The sequence below is a fragment of the Podarcis melisellensis genome, assembly GCF_964234715.1.
Source record: "Podarcis melisellensis genome assembly, chromosome: 2".
Lineage (NCBI taxonomy): Eukaryota > Metazoa > Chordata > Lepidosauria > Squamata > Lacertidae > Podarcis > Podarcis melisellensis.
In genome coordinates, this window is record NC_138529.1 from 100,349,596 (window position 1) to 100,355,921 (window position 6,326).

Sequence of the window (6,326 nt, forward strand, 5' to 3'; positions counted from 1 at the left end):
AAATGTAAGTATAAGCAAAATGGTGAACAATCTTGCTGACTTAAGAAAGACTTGTTATGTGCCATTTACTTCTAGCTTTCTTACTTATTGTTTTTGCTGGGTGGGTGGCGGTGCCTCTCAGTTCTACCACCTGCTTCCCTCCACACAATATGATATGCTGGAGACAATCCTTGTGTCTCCCAACATTTAGCTATTTTTTCTCTGAATGCTTACCTGGCGTGTCTGCTGGCAGATACACCAAATTAAAAGGAGATTCTGAATAAACATCAGGAAGAACTTTAGCTGAGACTCCTGCATTGCAAAGGGTTTGACTAAATGACCCTTGGAATACCTTCCAACCCTACAATCCTATGATTCTAAAGTATCCTTACACATAAAGGAAACATTTGTGAGGGTAGCACAATTCTAAATGTTTATTCAGAAGTAAGTCTCATGAAGTTCAGTGATGCTTAAAGGAAAAAAAAGAGTAAAGGGACCCCTGGCCGTTAGGTCCAGTCGTGGACAACTCTGGGGTTGCAGAGCTCATCTTGCTTTACTTGCCAAGGGAGCCAGCGTACAGCTTCCGAGTCATGTGGCCAGCATGACAAAGTCGCTTCTGGCGTTTACCTTCCCATTTACCTTCCTGCCAGAGCGGTACCTGTTTATCTACTTGAACTTGACGTGCTTTTGAACAGCTAGGTTGGCAGGAGCAGGGACCGACCAACGGGAGCTCACCCTGTTGCAGGGATTCGAACCGCTAACCTTCTGATCAGCAAGCCCTGGGCTCTGTGGTTTAGACCACAGCGCCATCCGCATCCCTTTCAGGGATGCTTACTCCTTAGTAAATGTGCACAGGACTTTAGTCTAAAAGGCTTCTTTAAACACAAAGGGCAATATTTAAGTTTTTATCAAAGCAGATCCACTGAAATCAATCATGCCAAGCAACAAACCCTCAGAGATGTACCTTAATATAGGAAGGATGATCTAGATACCTAGATTAGGCATCTTTCATCACACTAAACACAGTACTGTATTGGTTTTCTGGTGGTCATAATATCAAAGGGTCTACCTGTAAGTATGACTTAGTTGGCTATCACCCATTCAAGTGATAGAAAAGCCACAGCTGTATTCCATTAATCTGTTTCCACAGTTCTCTTCAGACACAGAAAATCTTCCATATTTTGAAGGGCCCAGTGACAATTCTTAACAGTTTCCTTTCACTAGCATGATTTCTGGATGCTCTTCAATAGTAGAAGTAATGGAGATAAGAATGTGCTATCTAACCTCACTCTGAATCAATCAAATGTTATCCACAGTGATTCTACTGTACAAAGATGCATCAGGACTCATGCAAGCATTATCAGTGGTTCATCCGGGTGTCAAGGACAAAGGAGGGCTTTATGTTGACTAAAGGGACAGCAACTGATAAATCACTTTGAGAAAACAGGAGACTAAAGTCTAATAATCCTATGTATAAAACCCTATACCAATGTAAGTAGGAGTAAGTCTCACTATTCCTGCATAGGAATGTACAGTATATGATTACTGTGTGATTTGTAAGCTATCCCCTATGTTGAAAAACCAATACCATATGTTGTTTTGGGTTGTTGTTGTTGCTGTTATTCGTTCAGCTGCCACTGACTAGGTGTGAGATTTTAGAAACCAGCTTTCTCTTTGTATATTTCAATGTATACATCACCATGAATTTTACATAGTAAAAGAGGACAGATTTTGCAGTCTAGAAATCAGGACAGAGGAGACAAAAGCAACAGTTGCAAGTAGGATTGAAACAGGGGGAGAACACACGTTAATTTCAATTACACAAATTCAACCATTAGCTACAGTAGGTATAATTTATACATTGCTTAATTCCAAAAACAAACCTAGACAGCATCTTAAAAAGCAGAGACATCAGCTTGCCGACAAAGGTCCATATAGTTAAAGCTATGGTTTTCCCAGTAGTGATGTATGGAAGTGAGAGCTGGACCATAAAAGAAGGCTGATCGCCAAAGAACTGATGCTTTTGAATTATGATGCTGGAGGAAACTCTTGAGAGTCCCATGGACTGCAAAAAGATCAAGCCTCTCCATTCTGAAGGAAATCAGCCCTGAGTGCTCACTGGAAGGACAGATTGTGAAGCTGAGGCTCCAATACTTTGGCCCCCTGATGAGAAGAGAAGACTCCCTGGAAAAGACCCTGATGCTGGGAAAGATTGAGGGCACAAGGAGAAGGGGACAACAGAGGACAAGATGGTTGGAGAGTGTTCTCAAAGCTACCAGCATGAGTTTGACCAAACTGCTGGAGGCAGTGGAAGACAGGAGTGTCTGGCGTGCTCTGGTCCATGGGGTCACGAAGAGTTGGACATGACTAAACGACTAAACAACAACAATTCCAAAATAGGCTTCTAAGCAGTTTACAAGTACAAAAACTAATGACACATACTTTAAACTATAAACATCCATGATTAAAACACAAACTAAAACAACCTGATTGAAACATGAAAATATAAACATCAATATTTAAAATATGCACTAAAACAGTCCCATGAAAACAGCACAGGGATGGGGACTTTGTGGTTGTTTCAAAGATGGCACTTAAAAAAAAATGCTTGAAAAATGGGCTTTGAGGATGGATTTGAAAATAAGTAAGAGAGGTGGCCTCAAACAGATGTTCTGGGAGGCAATTCCAGGGATAAGAGGCAGCAAAGGATAAAGGGTGAAGTTATTTATATACACAACACGTAATGTCTTTACATAATGCATGATGGTATTTTTATGCTACTGGGAATATATCTTAAACTATTTCAAAAGCACTCATTCTCAGTCGAGAGTGGTGCAAATGAATACAGCCATTTCTGTCCCATGGTTGACCTAAGATAGTTCTTTCTGTGTTTCAAGTATGAAAGAAAGTGCTCCTCTTTACCATTTGTTTCAAAAATGGGCAAGATAACATTCAAAAAGCAATGCTGACATTTGGAAAGCATGTCACCAACTTGATCATTATTTGGGTAATGATCATTTTGGCCATAGATTTGCTGTCTGCATATATACATGTTAGAATAACATGAAAGCATGTTTGAAAGCTGATGGAGAGGCAGTGCTATTTTTCTGGAAAAGAGGTGCTGGAACCCACCATGAATGCCTCCCTTGTTCTCTTATAACGGCAATGGCACCCACCTGAGAGGTGCCAGAACTGAGTTCTGTTGAGTTCTGGCTGAAAAACAGGATAGGTATATATTACTGCCCTTACTCTAGGGGTCACTTAATCACTGGGCATGGACATATCCACAGGAAAACAGAGCTGCTTCCTGTCTGCCCATCTCTATGACAGATTAATCCACTGGCACTCAAATCCAAGACATGCCAACTTCATTTTAAAAGGGAGTGGGGTTTCTCAGTTGTTTATGTTGTGTAGCTCACTGGTCTTCCACTGGCAGATCAGGACCCATTAGTGGGTCAGGGCCTGATCCAAGATGAGCCAAGATAGCAGCACCCCCACCATGTTTGGGTTAAATGTGGGTCCTGGATTTGAAAAGGCTGGATTTGAAAAGATATCTGGTGCAATTGGATGGTGTATGTACTTTGCCATGGGCTCCAACACATGAAATTTATTCCGGGTGCTACTAAAGTGTGATAAAACACCATTATACAAATTAATGACAGAGCACACAACTCAGTTCCAGCCTCCTCTAGATCTTTATTTACAGTATTGGAGCGTGACATGCCAAATGACACCCATCAACACTGTCTTCAACTGGTCAAGCTTCTTAATTAGTGATTTTGCCCCATGGTAGCTGTCAATCACTTACAGCTTGATCTCTGGGGCTATACTGTCATGTATGAAAATGAATTTTCCTTAATTATCCAGTCCTGTCATCTGGAAATGACAGAACCAACTCTGCTGGTGCAACAGAACATTGAGGTTGCAGCAATGGCCAATCATGTTGTTCACCAAATCATCTGGAGAGAAAGCTATGACCACCTTTGGATCATGAGAGAGCAAACTCCATGCTTTTACCAAAGACTAGACCAAACAAACCAGATGCTTTTAAATTAGTGGCCTTTCCATGTTACTGAAATGGGGTACCAAAGATTCATCTATAAAGTACATAGCAGTACCGGAGTCAAGACTGGAAGAAATTCCTAAATGCAAATACTCAGTGATTTCAGAGACAAAGTAGTGAGTCTAAATAAATCAGTATACACTTAAAGGTGCAAAAAGCACAGCATGAGAAAAAATAGCATGCCTTGATTGATCATCTGTTTCACAAGGGAGTGACACAAAGAGATGTCAGACATTTCTTTAGAGTGCTAAATGTCTTCAGCTCCATTGCCAATGCTCTCTCTTATCACTTTTAGCTATCCTTACCCCGTAGAATATTTAATATACTGAAGTGTACTGGCACAGCCTCACAACTGAAATATTTGAGCTATATATTTCTATGCTTGATTTTTTAAAAAAAAAAACGTTTTAAAATGTGTCCACAAAATAAAACAAAGAGTTAACAGTCTACCAATTGCCACCTGAAAGGCAAAGCACACTCTGTTCAGTCTTGCAGGTGATGTACGCAAGTTCAAGGTCAACATTTAATTCATGCAACCTGATCCAGAATCCCCCTGAGCTATTCTACCACACTTCTGTACTATGCAAAACCATGTTTCAGAATTTGGCAGGCAAGCTGTTCTGTCTATCAGAATAATTTACAGATGGTGTCTATGTGACACAACATATTTATTGTGCAATATTCTTAGGCTATGTAATTTTCCCTGCGGCTAACATTGCCTGTTTGTTTGGCAAAAGGTAGATGAAATTACTTGCACTTCCAAAACTATTCATTCACAAAATTGCTTCTTGAAAAAAAAAACCCCAACAGACTAAAGAATAATAATAAAGACAGGTAGAAACACTGTCTCCTGTATAACACACAAGACAAAACACACTGAATTGGATCTTTGATCACAGGTGCTATTTTTGACCTTCCATTTTGCTGGTGATGTTCCTTGCCTTCCCTTCAGTCCACTGTTTTTCTTTCCTTCTTCTTCAATCACACAGTTGCATTTGGGCTTCTGCTTATTTATTATCCTGTTTCTGGACCAAGAACTCAATAAAATGCTTTAGGGGGATTTTTATCTTTATTTTTCCCAGGTAGTTGCATACATAAGTGAACCATTATAATGGAATCAGTTCAGTTATTCAAGTGAATGACAAAGTAAAATGAGTAAAAATGCATCCCAAAGCAACAAGCAGATTACTTATTTCTACCATGCCTTCTTGGTGGTATTTCTATCATTCCTAGGTTTTCTGATGGAGTAGAGAAGTGCCATACCCAGAGGCCATGATTCAGAGATGTCACAAGCATTTCCCTTCTGAAAACTTAAAGGTAGGTTTTAAAACTTATTATGCACTGCAGGTCCGACCTAGAAGGTTCTTGGCTACTGCTCGTGATTAATTAGGAGAGCTCAACCATGAACCTGGGTTCCAACGACACTATAAGCCAAACTTTGGCTTAGCTCGGAAAAGCACAGCGGGGGAAAAAGGGCCAGGGAGGAGCAAACTGGCTGTGAGCTCCTCTCTGGGACCCAGGCCCATTTGTGCTGTCTCAGTGAACCACAGCCCAGCCTACTTTACCATGAGAACCAGGCCATAGTTTTGGACTCAGACTATGTTAACAGAAATCAATGGGACTAAAATTCGCTATGATTAACTTGCCCCATTAGTTTCAGTGCTAGCAAAATTCACACAGGAAAATCAAACCTGAGTTAACTCGCCACAGGCCTTCCACTTCCTGAAGGCTCATTTTACCAGTGAAGTAAACATATGAAGATACAAAGTTGGCCTTCCATTTTTGTATGATTTCAGGCTGTCCCAAGTGCCCCTATACAGTCCCAGATTTACAGAAGCCGTCGTGGTTTCTGATTTGATCCCAGAACGTCCCGCTTTTCCTTAAGATGTACCTATTTTCATCGGAGAAATTTTGGAGGGTATGGAGTTATTTGACCCCCCAAGCCAAGGGGATAAGTAACTATACAACCTTTAGAAGACATCTGAAGACAGCCCTGTATGGGGAAGTTTTTTTAATGTTCAATGTTGTTGGGGGGAACCCAGTCAGATGGATGGGGTATTATTATTATTATTATTATTATTGACATCCCTATTTTCATTAGAGAAATGTTGGAGGGTATATGATCATCATCAGCTGCAGAAGGCCAGAGAGTGTTACCATGGCTACCACCATGGCTACCAGAGAGCCACTGTGGTGTAGTCGTTAAGAGCGGTAGACTCGTAATCTGGTGAACCGGGTTCGCGTCTCCGCTCCTCCACATGCAGCTGCTGGGTGACCTTGGGCC

The 6,326-nt window shown here is 41.0% G+C and overlaps 1 protein-coding gene across 4 annotated transcripts in view; it reads right to left on the reverse strand.

Annotated features, from left to right (window-relative positions):
• The window catches only part of PTPRG (protein tyrosine phosphatase receptor type G), a 521,921-nt gene that overhangs the window by 208,505 nt on the left and 307,090 nt on the right, over positions 1–6,326 (reverse strand). The gene's annotated exons all lie outside the window — the stretch shown is intronic.